The 14,724-nt window shown below is 59.1% G+C and overlaps 1 protein-coding gene across 4 annotated transcripts in view; it reads right to left on the reverse strand.

The window, feature by feature from the left end:
* HDAC4 (histone deacetylase 4) overlaps positions 1-10,737 on the reverse strand; it is a 279,030-nt gene extending 268,293 nt beyond the window's left edge. For all 4 annotated transcript variants that reach the window (XM_021075899.1, XM_021075896.1, XM_021075897.1 and 1 more), the window contains exon 1: positions 10,652-10,737. The gene's annotated coding sequence lies outside the window, so the exon portion shown is untranslated. The remainder of the gene's footprint in view (positions 1-10,651) is intronic.

A 14,724-nucleotide genomic window follows, 5' to 3' on the forward strand; every position in this document is an offset into this window, starting at 1 on the left:
CCCGCAGAGGGGGGCAGACGTCTCCGCCCTGTGTTCCAACTCGTGCGTGAACAGAAGGGCCAGGGCTCCAGGCGTCCGCCGTCAAGCTACCTGCGCCCGAGTCAGCTTCCTGGGCAGCCAGCTGGGGGTAGGGGATCCCGGCCCCAGGGGTGCCTGGCACTAAAGAAATACCACAGGACAGGGGTGGGGGTGGGTGGGTGCCCCTTCCTCCATGACAGCGGCAGGTCCAGGAGCCAAACCACCCACCACCCTATCTGGCCTGAGCCGGACACCAGTCCTCCGTGGCAGAAATCCCCGTGCCCACTTCGCAGATGAGACGACAGAGGCCCGGGGGGCTAGACCGTGGACCACGCACACACTGGAGGGCTGGGAGGCCCAGGTTTGAAGCACACCTGTCTGACCCCTTGCTGTGGCACAGAGGCAGATGTGAGCAGGCGGCTCGGACACCCTGGGCTCCGCGCCCCTCTGGAGAGGGCAGGAGAGCCGCCTGGCTCGGCCCCTCCCCGGAGCAGCCTCAGATGCCTGCGCGGGTGCCCTCGGGCGCCTGGCAGCATGGCCCGAGGGCGGCAGGGTCAGTCAGCGTGAAGCCCCTACGGGCGGTGGAAGGCCCGGTCCCCTGCATCTGGTGGCTCCACTGTCCCCGCTCTAAGGGCCTCTCCTCGAGACTGTCACATCCTGCGAGTCCACTATGGGAGCGAGAGGGGCGGGACCTCCCGACACTTCTGGCCACCGTGCCCCCGGCCAGTCGAGCCGACCCCAGGCCACGCCCCCGGAGAAGGGACCGAGGAGGCTGGCGGGCCCCCCTCCGCTGCCACACAAGGCCTGGTCCAGGCCTCATTCCAGAGCCCGCCGAGCCTCGCCCCCTCTGGAACCGCGGCCCGCCTTCCCCGCAGAGGGCACCGCGGGACCCGGCGAGACGGGCCGTGAGGCGGTCAGCGCGGCTCTGCGGCCCGCGGCCCACACCAAAGGCTGTGCTGGAACGGCCGCGGGGCTGCCGAGAACCTGGGCCCCAGAGAGGACGCTGCCCACCGGCCCCCGCCTCAGCCTCTGTCCCCACCCTCTCCTTCCCACCAGCGGCGACCTCCCTAGAGGGAAGTGGCCTCCCCGTCCGCTTCTGGAAGAGGCTGAGCCGCCCAGCCCATTCTGTACCCTTGGCCAAAGGGACAGCTGGTGGGCAAGTGACCTAAGCCAGACAACGCAGAGTGACTCCCGGATGCTCTGCCGAGACGAAGATGCTGGCTGGCTGGCTGGGGAGGGAACCAGCGAGGGTGCGGCCCGAGAGCAGCTGGCAGGGCCCTCTTAGGACCTGGAAGCAGGCTCTCCCAAGACAAGATCCTGACGCTGCTGCAGAGGAGCTGGATCAAGCCCTGCCTGATCCCTTTCTTTGCCTGCACTTTCCTGGACAGCAAGTCAATCCACTCCCTGAACCTGCGTGGAGAGTGCCTTGCTGATGGAGAGCTGCCAGAAACCCTGCTGGATACTGAGAGCTGCTCACGGCAAGTCCTGTCAAGGTCTCGGTCGCATAATCCCTGGAGGACACAACCCGAACCCGATCCTGGCCTCTCTCCGCCACCAGAGGCCACCTGCTCCTGCGACACCGGCGCCTGGCCCCTGCGGACACATCCATGGCCACCTGTGGAGGGCCGCACCCCTGTGGTGCCAGACGCCCCGGCTTCTCCCCTCCTGCACTGCCCTCCCCAGGGAGCACCACGCCTCACCCCACCACCAGGTGCCAGCCCCGCGTCTCCACCCAGCCCTGAGCGCTCAGGCCACGCAGGTTCCCTGGAGCCGTGGCGCCGCCAGGAGCGGCCTTCCCAGACGGCAGCAGGTGAGGGGCACTCTGCCGTTCAGGGGCCCTACAGGTGCTTGACAAACAGCAGTGACGAGAAGGAAAAGGCGCAAACTCGCGCTGGGTTTGCCGCACGCAGCCACGTCGTCCGGGAGCTCCGTCCTCCGGGCCCCACGAAGCACCGTGGACAGTGAAGACGGCCTGGGACGCCCATCGCCCAGGGCCAGGGACCTCAGCACCTCCAGCCCAGAGACGAATCGCCCCAGAGGCGAGGCCCAAGGGCAGCAGGGCCACCACCGCCCAGCGAGGCCCTGCATGCCGGTGCTTCACTCAGCGCCTGGGCCGACGGAGCTTTAGGAGCAGCAGCCCTGTCAGCTGCGACAGAGGGCCCGCCAGGACAAAGACCGGCAACGACTCGCTCCCACACGCGATGAAGGGCCCCTGGGAAGGCACTCGCCCTGCCGTGACTTCAGCAGACGCAGGTTGAGCTGCCCCGGAGCTTGGCACGGGGGCCCCAGGGGGCCCTGTGCTTACGGAAGGGACATCAAAGGCCCTGTCACCTGCGCTCCCCCTGCAGACAGAATCCCACCTGAGACCTGCCCGCGGAGAAGGGCGAGGAGGTGAGCCCCCAGGAGGGGCGTGCCCACCACTGGGGAGGAACCCCTCTCCTGGCCTCCGCACAGGACATCCGACTGGCACGGGCAGCACCGGCCAGGGGAGGTCACGGTGCAGCTGAGACCTCAAGCACGGCCTGGCTCGGCACTCGCGCTCGGTCCTCAGCTCCCCTGGGCCACGGAAAGCAAGACACTCCGTCTGCAGAAGCCCCTGGCGTCCAGTGTAGGCCCATCAGCACTGCGAGAAACAGAGCGAGCTTGTCCCCCACCGGACTCTGAGCCCCACACCCACAAGGAAACCCCCAAGAGCCAGAGGACGGCGTCTGGAACGAGAGCAGAGTCCCCCGTGTGCCCCTCTGCCCTCTCAGCTCCGGCCTCTCCTTAATTAGAGGAATTCTGGAAATACCAGCGACGCAACCCACATCTGGATTACAATCCGCTCTGCCACAGAGAAGCATCCAAGTTGGGACGGTTTCAGGGCATGCATTTTACACTGCTGGGGACTCCAAAGCCCAAAAGGTCAACCCTCCATCAGCCCAGGAGGCAGGCTGGATGCCCCGAGCCAGGCCGCCAGGCCCCGCCCAGGCTTCCCGGGGGCTTCCAGCACGAGGACAGTGAGGACGCTGGTGTCGCAGGCCGACTGCTGCCTGAGCTGACTGCTGGGGGATGCGCTCGGGCTGCCGCAAAACCGGCCAGACCCGGACCATCAAAGCGAAAGGAAAACAAGGTACTTGTGAGCAGACAGCAGCAGGCCCGGGAGTGGCCCCGAGACGGTGCTTCGGGGCGTCCCTGCAACCTGGAGCTGGGAAGGAGCTACGCCCCAGCCCGTCTGCTGGCAAAGGAAGGTTTTCCCAAAGACCAGGCACTGAAACCACCTGTTAGGACCCTTTCAGTGCAAAATCTTCGTGGATGTTATGGCAGAGAGCGCACGGATCCACTGCAGCGCTGCCAGGCTGCTTCTCTGCGACTCTTTTTAAAGATCCACGGGGGCCGGGAGCCACACCCTGGGAGAGTGGTCATACTGTCCATTTTCACTCACCAGCGACAGGTCCACGGCCTCAGAGGCTGGGTGGGGACAGACGCATCCGGAGCCTCTAAGCTGGCTGGGGGTCCTGGAACACCAGTTCTTGGGGGTTTCTAGCCTCAGCTGAAGACTCCCAGCCGCCCCCTCCCCTCCACCCGCTTGCTTAGTGCCCTTCAGCTTCTGCGGACCTGCTGGGGTCCTGCCTCAGCAGAGACACCCAGAGGACACAGTCCGACAGGAAAGCCCCTGCGGTGGGGGGCCAGCAGGACTCAGAACTGTTTCTGACTCCTGATATATAAAACCAGCAGCTGGAGTAGAATGTTCCAGACACTGACTCCCACGGGGTGCAGGTCCTGACAGCTGCTCAAGGAGCCCCGCACATGGAAGGTCATACTGGCTGAAGGAAGGACGGAGGGAAGGAAGGAGCCATGGGCCTGGGGACCGGGTCTCGCCGCCGCTCACAACGCGGGCAGCCTAGCTGCTCGCCAGAGCCCTGGGGGACAGCGCTGCACCCCAAGCACATGCCCTGGAGAGGGGCCTGCTGTGCCGGGGGCCTTCTGGACGGCCCGGCACTCCCCTCAACTCATGGCCTCAACCAGGTTGGACCAGGGGAGGCCGGTGCGCGGCACCTGAGGGGATCAAGTTCCGAAACCTCGAGCGGACTGCGCATGTGGGAAGCCAGCGCGTCTGTGGGTCCAGCTCCTCCTGCCTGACGCCCCAGCCTTGGAGCCCTCGGGGCCCAGCCCACATCCGCCGATGGCCTGGCATCCCCAGGGCCGGCTGCGAAGGACCGCACTCCTCTCCCCTCATCTGAGCCTGGATCCCCGCCCCCCAGCCTCCCCCCAGCCACGCACCCCATCCCCACCACATCTAAGCTCCTTGCGACCCGGGCCTCCCTGAGCAAGAGGGGGTCCCAGGACCTGCGTCTGCACCTCCCAACACTGAAGCATTTGCTCGACACCCCACTCCCATCCCCACGGAAAACTTCCTCCGTCGGTCAGGTGCAGGCTTCGTGTCTGCAAAATTATAACGGATCCATTAGAAACTTTTAGGAAAGTGGCTCCCACCCCACCCCACCCCCCATCAAAGGCAGGCGGGTGGCAGCAGGGGGTCTGGAGTTTGAAAGACCCGCGCTGGCAAACAGCACCACGTGACCAGCCAACAGCCACTCCCCAGAGATCACCCGCAGCTCAGCAACCAGGTCCCAAGCACACTCCTGCTCCGGGCGGCTCAGGCTTTCAGGCCCTGAGAACTGATTTACTGTTGCAAGCTCAAACATCAATCCAGCAAAGGCACTTGACCCACACAGACAGGATACTTCACAACCAGCAGTGAACTAACACAGCCTGGCAGTCACATTTTTGAACAGAACAGACTCCAACGTGTTTACAGACGCGACTGTATTAAGGTGTCGTATTAAAATTGTGAGGCTAAATGAGTAAATCATGTCATTGGTTCCAATCTGAAACAAACGGGGAAAAGCGCCTTTAACAGAACAGCCTGGGCCACCTGAACACAGGCGCCCAGGGCAATCCGGCCAAGGACAGGCCGCCACACTGGCCGCACACAACAGCCACTTGACAGCTGTGTGCTTAAGGCCCTTCCTCCTCTCACTGCCCTCTCTGCATCACGAAATCCACTTCACTTGTATTTATGGCATCTACTTAAAAGCATGTAATCTCCAAAATCACAACCAAGAAGTTCCCAGATTGAGGCAGAAAGGAAACAGGCAGTTCCAGGGCACAGGCAGTAGCACAGAAGGTGCCAGGAGGCCAGGGCAGTCCTCACCGTGCTTGCAGACACCCACTCGGTCCTTCAGCCATACCCCGCCAGGCACAGGGCACAAAGCAGGCAGGAGGCCCTCGGGGTCCCTCCACCCAACGGAGACCCCACCCCTGCTAGTAAAAGAGGTGACATCAAACCACTAATGTTGCAACAAGCTATTGAAATTACACAAGCGGATCCTGTTGGGAAGGAGAAGGATGTCAGGCCATGATGAACAGGGGACCCAAGGCTGAGCTTGGACTGAGGGGTGGAGAAGCGGGTGAGGAGACCTAGTTCCAAGAATTGGCAACAGTGTGTGCAAAGGCCCTGGGGCCAAACCGGGCTCCCAGAGAGCAAGGAAGCAAAACAGGCAGGGGGCTAAAGCTTAGTGAACAGGACAGGCGCCATCAGCCGAGGCAAGGAGAACAAAGGCCAGGATCAGGCAGGTCCTCAGGAGCCTACAGAGAGTGGGAAGCCATGAATGATGGGTACGGATCTGCTTTGGTCTGGACCGCTTAGAAGCCATTTGCAAACAGCCTGGGCCAGAGCCCCCCCCAGACCCAGGAGGCCAGGAGAGCTTGGGCGAGTCAGAGAAACGCCCCCGGAGTTCTTCCAGTACTAAGCGTGTGTATCAGTGACTAAGGACCTGGTCTCCCTCCTTTATAAATAGGCTTGAAGAGTATTTTCTTCCTCCAACGGAAATAGCAGACCTCTACAAAAATACACTATTACGAAGTCAGATGTGCTTACAAGAAAATTTCTCCAATGCCAACATACATAGAAGACAACCAAAGACACTCATATCCCATTTTCCTGACACCCCCAGAAGGCCACCATGACCACTTTAAAGACCCAAGTATTTAAAAAACAGAAGAGACGGGCCTGCTTTTCACTTACACACTGCACACTTCTGCTGACCTGTGAGCCAGTGCATGGATTTCCACAGGAGGCAAGTACTAAAATGTATTTAATAAGTAGCACCTTTAGAAATACTGTAGCAATAACATCCTGTGAGTATCTGGATATCCATGTACTTATCACAGTCCTCCCCAAGAATCAATTCCAACAAGTAGAACTGCTGGAACAAAAGGGATAACCATTGAAAAACGTGACACATAAAACTCTTCTGGAGAGTAATTAAGTAATCGGTGACGGCCAAAACTTATATTCTGCTTACTATGTGCCAGGGCCTGTTGTAAGCACTTTCCATATATTAACTTATTTAAATTTCACAAAAGCCACGTAAGATAATTATTATCGCCTCCACCAACAGGTGCTGTTAAACTTAACCCATGCTAATATGGTGGGCAGACATGAAGTTGTTTGGTTGAATTTCTTTATCCGTAAAGCTAAGCCTTTTTTATTATTCACTGTGATTTGCTTTGCAGGTGTATGCACTTTGGGCATCACGTAAGAGGGATGCTTGTCTTTTTCTTATTGGTTTGTAAAAGCTCTTTACATATTGACTATTGAGCTTAGGTAGCCATTCTCTCACTGTCTCTTACCCCACTTAGGGAGTCTTTTGACAAAAAAACGTTAAAATGTTCTTTCATTCTCACACTGTTAAATCTGTCAATGTTTTCTCTTTAAAGTTTCTGGCTTGGTGTTATAATAAGAATGGATTAAATCAGTGGTTTTTCCAAGTTTCCGGACTTGGAATGCTTTGTTCCAAGGCAGCCCACGCTGCTGAGGGTCACCTGTACCCCGATCCGCTCACCAGGCAGCCTCAGAAGATCCAAGCATCCCATGTGACCACCAGGGACGGTCAGGATCCTTTCCAGGCTACAGCACCACACCCGAGAAGACAGCCCAGGAAGGCCAGAACGATTCCCCTGGCCCTACCGAAGCGGTGTCATCTACAGCAGCTCTGACAGCCCCCGACAGGACGCTAAACCCAAAGCGGTTCCTCCCCCGAGAGGCCCTGCTCTCCCCACACCCCGACCGAGCTGGGCTCCCAGATCAGAAGCAGAGGCGCGGACGCGCAGGATCAGCATCCGGGGCTTGACACAGCCAGGGGTACCGGCTGCTGCATCTTCCCGGCTCCTCGGGCGCCTCTTCTGCAAAGCGGGTGTAGGAAGAGCCACCCCCAAGGCGGTGGGGAGAGGAACGGGACCTCCGTGGCAAGTATGGACCACGGCACGGGGCCCCAAGGAGGTGCGCCTCACGGGGTAGCTGCTGGTCTGTGGTACGACCACAGCTGACCCTTGGACGTGTGGGGGTTGGGGTGCCGACCCCGGACACAGGTGAAAATCGGGGTCAGCCCTCCGTGTCCATGGTTCCACGTGCCGGATTCAATCAACCGCAGATCAGGTGGCACTGGAGGACTCACTGAAAAGAATCCGCGTGAAAGGGGACCCGTGCGGTCGAAGCCCCTGCTGTTGGAGCGTCACCTGCACATGATCTGCTCCGTGGGAAAGGGGAGAACCACGCTGATCCCCACATCTGCTGACCAGATGCCCACCGGTCCCCAGTGACACCGAGGGTCACTGCGGAGGCAGCACCTGTGGGGCCCTGGCCCTTCCTCCCGGGGAGTGAGCAGAAGGCTAGGAGGCGGGCCGGAAAAGGCATCAGGGACCACCCCGCTCCCCAAGCAGGCCCACCCGCCCCATCTCCCCACTCACACCAGCCAGGAGATGAAAAGGGCCGCGGGACCGGAGCTCCCGATCCTCGCTCGGTGACACCTCTCCCGAAGAAACGCCCGCGAACACACGCCCTGAGGTCTGTGAGCTGCAGCATCAACTTGACACAGGGCCCCTCTCTAACTTCAACCAGAAGATCCTCCACCTTCCTCTAGGTCAAGGCCAAAGCCCTGAGCCCCCTGCACGCCCCGGCACATCCTGACCGCCCATCGGGGACGGAAACCAAACCCCCTCCAGGCCAGACCAGCAGGGGCTGCGACCTGGTCCAGGGACCCGAGGCGCAGCCACAGCCCGAGGCCCCGCAGCCTCCCGGCGGCAGCAGTGGTCTTGCGCTCTCGGCATCTCCCTCGCTCCCTCCATCAGGCACTAATCTATTACTCATGGCAGTTTCTGAGTGATGAAAGCCCAGCCGTTTTCAATAGAGCACGGTATGGACGAATTCTGCAGGAGTGATGAAATGTTTCTTCTGCTCTGGCAATTAGGACGGCACAAAGTCGCCTGTCCCCGGTGCCACCCCAACATCAAAGGATGAGAATTCAAAGCCACTCATGCTGCATTGAAACCTCACAATGAAGCTGGAAAATGGAAGTCGATTACTGGACATAAATATGCAGTAGTTAAAAGGAAAGAGTTATAATGAAATTAAACTGCAGCAACCCCACGATGTGTGGAAACTTCCAGAACTCAAGGCCTCCTGGTAAACATGGAGAAGGGCACCCTCAGACAGCAGGTCTCCGACCACTGAGTCTGGACCTGCTCCCCAGCTGCACGTGGCCGGGGTGCCAGGCTGGTCTGTCCATCTTGCTACAGCAAGGGCCCCCACAGCCTCTGCGAACTGGGCATTTAGAGATTTTTTTTTATTTTGCATGGCTGTGAAGCTGCTGACCACAGAACATTCTCTCCTGGCTCACGGCTGCTCAGGCCACATCTGTCCTTGGTCCCCAGGCCTTCCAGGCCTACGTGCAGACCACAGTCACCCACCCCCCCACCCCCGCCTCCAACCTCCCCCATCCCAGGGCTCTCCCAGGGGCACTCGAGCTGCCAGGTCCCCTTGCAGGAGGAAGAACCAACCCTAAAGAGGGCAGTGTTACAACTGCCTGCGCAGAAATCCTGCTTCTTTTCTGATTGATTACTGCTCTCTTTAGGAAGGTTTCTGATCTTGAAAATAAAAGCCCAGAACACAGAAAGCTATAGAAGTCTAACAATGTGTCAGAGTGTGTGTTTTTAAGGCAGGAAAATACTTCCCTCCCACACAAATGTGAGTTCTGGGGAAAGATGCCACAGATCCCAGGGAGCAGAGTATCTGGGAAAGCTTGATCAGTCTTAAAAATAGACAATTGAACACAGATTTTAGAATTCTCAGGAGCTACCTGAAAAAAATTTAAACCCCACATATTTTTGATATCCAGAGCTCCATTCTGATGAAACTTCTAACAGGGTGGCATTTTGCATTTCCAATTATAATAGAGTAATTGTGTTGCCATAGTGACTGCAAAATTCTGCAATAACTTTTGTTGCTTTGTAATTGCTGTAGTGTATATTTGTGTACAAGCAGCTGAGTTTTCTTAATTCAATCTCTCGCCCTCCCCCCCCACCTTTCCTGGCCCGATCCTGAAACCACCACACCTGTGCTCACAGCTTTCATTCGCTTCACCGTCTCCGAAATAACGTACAGAATTATCAGAAGCAACGAAAACTCAAGGCAATCACGATCATGTTACAAAAGAAAAAGTGAAACCAGGCCAAGGTGCAAACCCACCAGAATTCCCATCCCGCTGGGCTGGCGCTGGGCGAGGGCTGTTTACATGTTTGCTCCCAGGCCTCTCATGCTTAGGTGGTTTGTGGGAATAAACAGAAAAGCCTGAGTAGAGAAAAGAGGGGGAAGCAAAGTAACTACCCAGGCCCTTTCCTCCCTCACCGAGGGCAGGCGGAGCTGCTGCGAGCAATTAGGTAGGTCTCTACAGTAATGCAATTAGGATTTAGTTAAGAAAGTCATTAGTTTTAAAATAACTTGAGTTTAATTTCTGCAACACTTTATTTGAAAATTGTGTCACAGCAGGTCAATTTACAACATGCAATAAAGCAAACACTCATATCAGCTGCTGCAAGTTATTACAAATTTTTGATGTGCATTAAATGAGTACACTGGGTCCCACCCCCGGCCTTTCCGACTGATACGCACGATCTCCTGCTAGAACAGTGTCAAATAATTCCACGCTAAATGTAAATACGAGATAATTTGCTTATAATTCCATGGTGTGTGCTTGCAACGCCCGGAAACGCGGCTCACATCCTCGGGGCAGGACGGGGCCACAGCTCGGCCTGTGGGAAGCCTGCGGGCACCCACTCGGGTCGTGAGCACCCCCACCCCTGCCGTTCCGGGCCGGGGCACACACCAGGCGACGGCGCACCCCGCCCGCGAGCCCCGCGGAGGGACGTTTTTCTGCAAACTCACAGCCTCGACAAAGTTACATAAACGGCGCCCGCCCGGGCTCGGGAGCCCCCGGCCCACCTGCCGAGGGCTCGGCCTGGACGGGCGCGGGCGCCCGGGGCCAGCCGGCCATCCTGCCCCGGCCGCGCGTCGGCCCTCGCCGGCTGGGGCAGCAGGGGAAGGTCCAGGACGGGTCCTCCCGCTCCGGACGCCCGCGGGCTGGCGCCACGCGCGGCCTGGGCGCACGGGCCGGGCCGGGCCGGCCGGCCGGGCGGACCCCGGCGTCCACCTGCCGGGGCCGGGCGGCGGGGGGCGTGGAGGCCGGCGGGCGGCCTGCGGGCGGGCGGGGGGTGGACAATGGCCCGCGGGCCGGGCCGGGGCAGCGCTTACCGCGGCGGCGGCGGCGGCGGCGGGCGCTCTAGCCCCGCGCGGGCGCTCCGAGCCGCATCTCCTCAGCCTGCGCCGCCACCACCACCGCGGGCGGCAGGCGGGCGGGCGCTCGGGCGGCGGCGACAGCGGGGACGCGGCCGCGGCGCGCCGGGCCCAGGCGGCTGAGGCGGCGGCGCGGGCGGGCGGGCGGCGGGCGGGCGCGCGGGCTCGGGCGCGGCGGCGGCGGCGGCGGCGGCGGCGGGGACGGTGCTCCGCGGCGGCGGCCCCACAACCTCCCCTCCTCATTCACAAAAAATTGACCCACGTTGAACCATGATGCTGCTCCCCCCTCCAGCACCGAGCGGGGCACTGATAGGCCACCGCCGACGCCCGTCAGCCGCCCCGGCCCCGCCCCCCGGCGGGCGGCTCTGCAGCCGTTGGCTGCGGCGGCTTTGCATCACCTCCCCTCGCGGGCCCCTCCCTCCTGCCGGGTTTCTAATGAAGAGCTCGTCAATTACGGCTCGGCCCCGCCCTCCCCGGGAGCCCGGCCGTCCTTCCATTGGTCCGCGGGAGCCCCGGGTACCGCCCCGTTTGCTCCCGCCCCTCGGCCAGCGGCCGCCAACCGCCAGGCCCGACGCCCTACGAACGGCAGGGATGCTCCACCCCTACCCGCCTTCTCCGGTACGTCCTGGTTCCTATTGGCTGCCGGAGCTGCCAATCCCAGGGGCGGGGCTATCAGAGGACGCTCCAGGCGCCAGCCGCTGGGCGCTTGGCGGTTGGGAAAGTGGAGAGAGCCCGGGCTTGTGGTGACTGTGAGCAGGGCAGGGGCTCTGGCGAGCTTCACTCTCCGGCCCCCCCGAGAGCTGCCCACGGTGGCTTAACAATCATGACCGCGGGCCTGCCCGCCTAGTGGGCGCAGACCGGGGCGGAGGCTGAGGCGGGGAGCGGGTTAGGCCCGGCCACAGCCTCCATCTTGGGTACTGGCAGTGGTCACGTGGTGGTGCCGCCTCCCGGAGGCGCAGGGGCGGCGCGAGAGGCGAGTGCGCAGGCGCAGCGGGCCCCGCCCTGCCCCGCGGCGGGAACGCGGCCTTTGGGGCTGGGGCTGGGCTGGCCGGCCTTCCCGCGGGCGTGGGGCGGGCGCAGCGCGCCTGCGCGGCTGGGAGGGACGGGGCGGCTGGCTCGCCGGGTGGTCCCAGCCGTGTCCGCCTCGCTCGACTCCGTCGACCAGCCCGTCTGCCTTGGGTGCTCAGTGTTTGAGGGATGCCGTGCTGGGGTGGTTTGTGCTGTCAAGCGGCCGCATGGGGCTTCGCGGAGGCCCTCGGAGACCCCTTGGGCCGCCCACCCGAAGGGCGTGGCGGGGTCTCCGGCGACCACCCCCTGGTCGTTTCATTTCCCAGCCTCGGTGCGCCTAACGTTTTTCAGAATCCCTGCTCTCCACCTAGTGAGGGAAGCACTGAGGGTGCGCGGATGCACGAGCTGAGAGCCAAGATGAGTGTTGAGACCTGGAGTTCCTGGAGGATGGCATCGTGAGAGAATGAAAGACTCAACAGTGGGTTCCAACTGCAGCACTTGGAGGTCCTATTTATGAAACACTTCCTTTAATAAGAGTGCTGTATGCAGTCCAAAGGGTTCTAGAATTAATTTGCTTCCATGAAACTTTATACCTCGCTGGACATTTGCAAACCTCTCAGGATGGTTCACAACCAAACACGTGACCACTGCTCAAAAAAACGTGAGCTCTAATAGCCAAATTTTGTTAAATAAGTTGTCTCTTAACCAAAGCAGCTTTTTTTCCTAGAAAGTAGAATGCGGGGTCCTCGTTTAAGAACTGCGTCCAGGAGTTCCCGACATCGCTCGGCGGTTAACAAATCCGACTAGCATCCATGAGGACACAGGTTCCATCCCTGGCCTTGTTCCGTGCGTTAAGGATCCCGCGTGGCCGTCAGTTGTGGTGTAGGGTGCAGATTTGGCTCAGATTCTGTGTGGCCAAGGCTGTGATGTAGGCCAGCAGCTATAGCTCCGATTCTACCCTAGCCTGGGAACCTCACTATGCCCCCAGTGCAGCCCTAAAAAAGCAAAAAACAAACAAACAAAAAAAACCCCAAACAACTGCATCCAAGGAGTTCCCACTATAGCCTCTCCGATTAAGCCTGGCATTGACTCTGGGGTCAGAGCCACAGTTTCTGTGCCTGGCCTGGGAACTTCCATATGCCCCAGATGCGGCCAAAAAAAAAAAAAAAAAACCTGCCTCCAAGAGTTTATTATCTTCAAATACCAAACTGCCCTTGTTGGACAGGCTGTATAACATGAACCTGGAGGCCAGAGTTGCGCTGAAGTGCGCATGAAGTGACACAGCAGGTCTGACAGAGCAGGAGCCTTACCTGTCTGGCGAACTTGGTCATGAAAGAAGAAGAATCGTGGAGGAACTGCCGGAAGTGACGGGGTTATCAGAGGGGTCTGCCGGGTCAGGGGAGAGGCCTGAGCTGACACCTGCCCCTCCTGGGTTATACCAGAGAGAGGCACACAGTGGCCTCACTGAGTGATGTGAGCACTTCCAAGCTTTGGGGCCTGATGCTCTTTCCAAAGAGGAAAGTAGAAGCCCTTCTGTTTTCATAAAAATCAGTTTTGTGTTATTTTTTTAAAGTCTCCAGAACTTAAAGTCAAATCAGAAAATAGGCCAGTTTAATTATAGCTCCTAGAATAATCCTAGAGGCAAAGAGAGCTGAAACCTGATGGAGTAGCTGCGACAGAGTCGACCTGCGGGATGCTGGCAGAGACGTGTGGGTCCTTTACTGTGAGAGCCTTTCCTGGATTCACTTTCTTCTTACGGCCGCAGACGCGGCATGTGGAAGTTCCCAGGCTGGGGCTTGAATCAGAGCTGCAGCTGCCAGCCTACACCACAGCCACTGCAACACCAGATCCTTAGCATCGTGAGCAGGGCCAAGGATCAAACCATATCCTCTCGGAGACCATGTCGGGTTCTTAACCCACTGAGCCGCAGTGGGAACTCCAGCCTTTGCTTTTAGAGATGACCAGAGATTCGTTTTATGTATGTACGTATGTATGAATTTGCTTTTTAGGGCCGCACCCGTGGCACATGGAGGTTCCCAGGCTACAGGTCGAATCAGACCTATAGCTGCCAGCTTACACCACAGCCACAGCAACGTGGGATCCGAGCCACATCTGCGACCTACACCACATCTCACGGCAATGCCAGATCCTTAACCTACTGAGCGAGGCCAGGGATCGAACCCACATCCTCATGGATCTTCGTTGGGTTCATTAGCTGCTGAGCCAGGAAGGGGAATTGGAGAATAGTTTTAATATTCTTCATAAGTGATTCTTTCAGAGGAAAATACAGCTATATGGGTGAAAACACAATTTTCTAAATGAAAATGGACAATTTTGCAATATGTAAAATATCTTGAGATATTAAGTGATGATTAGAAAACCTTGGGCATCCTAAGCAGCATTGCCTGTCCCGAGACGCAGATGCCAGGTGACCTCAGAAGGTTAAAGGCGTGGCTGGAGACCATGACCCCGTGACGCGGCCAGCGATGGAGGGTGCGCGCCTCACGCTTTCCTGTCAAAGCTGAAGCAGAGTCGGTGGCTAAGGAACCTTTGGAGGGTACGCGTTAGGCTCCCGCTACTCACAGAGTAAACAAGCAGGAGAAAACGCAGAGGTGCTGCGTGAGAGTCTCCTAAAGCTCATTAACAAGTCCCACAGCAGCGCAAATCAGCTATAATTCAATAAAACTTAAAGAAAAATCCACGGTGGGGGCGGGCGGAACAGCAGCCACTCTCATTTAACCACGTGAGGGAGACACGCCTGAGGACTGAGTCCCGTGAGGAGTTCTGGGAAGTGGATCCCAGCCCGGATTCATTGGGAAGAATTCTAGCCGGAGAAACGAGCAGCGCCCCTGCCGCGCGCCTTTCGGGCCTCCCCTGAATCCTGAGGGCTCCTCCAGGGATTGAGGCGCCTGGGAAATGTCAGGCCCCAACGGGGAGAAGAACCCCGATTCCCTTCTCTGGAAAAGAGGAACATGGGGGCTGGGGGGCTGTGTCTGTCTCCAGGTCTCTGAGGGGCTGTCTGG

Source organism: Sus scrofa, chromosome 15 (assembly GCF_000003025.6).
Source record: "Sus scrofa isolate TJ Tabasco breed Duroc chromosome 15, Sscrofa11.1, whole genome shotgun sequence".
NCBI lineage: Eukaryota > Metazoa > Chordata > Mammalia > Artiodactyla > Suidae > Sus > Sus scrofa.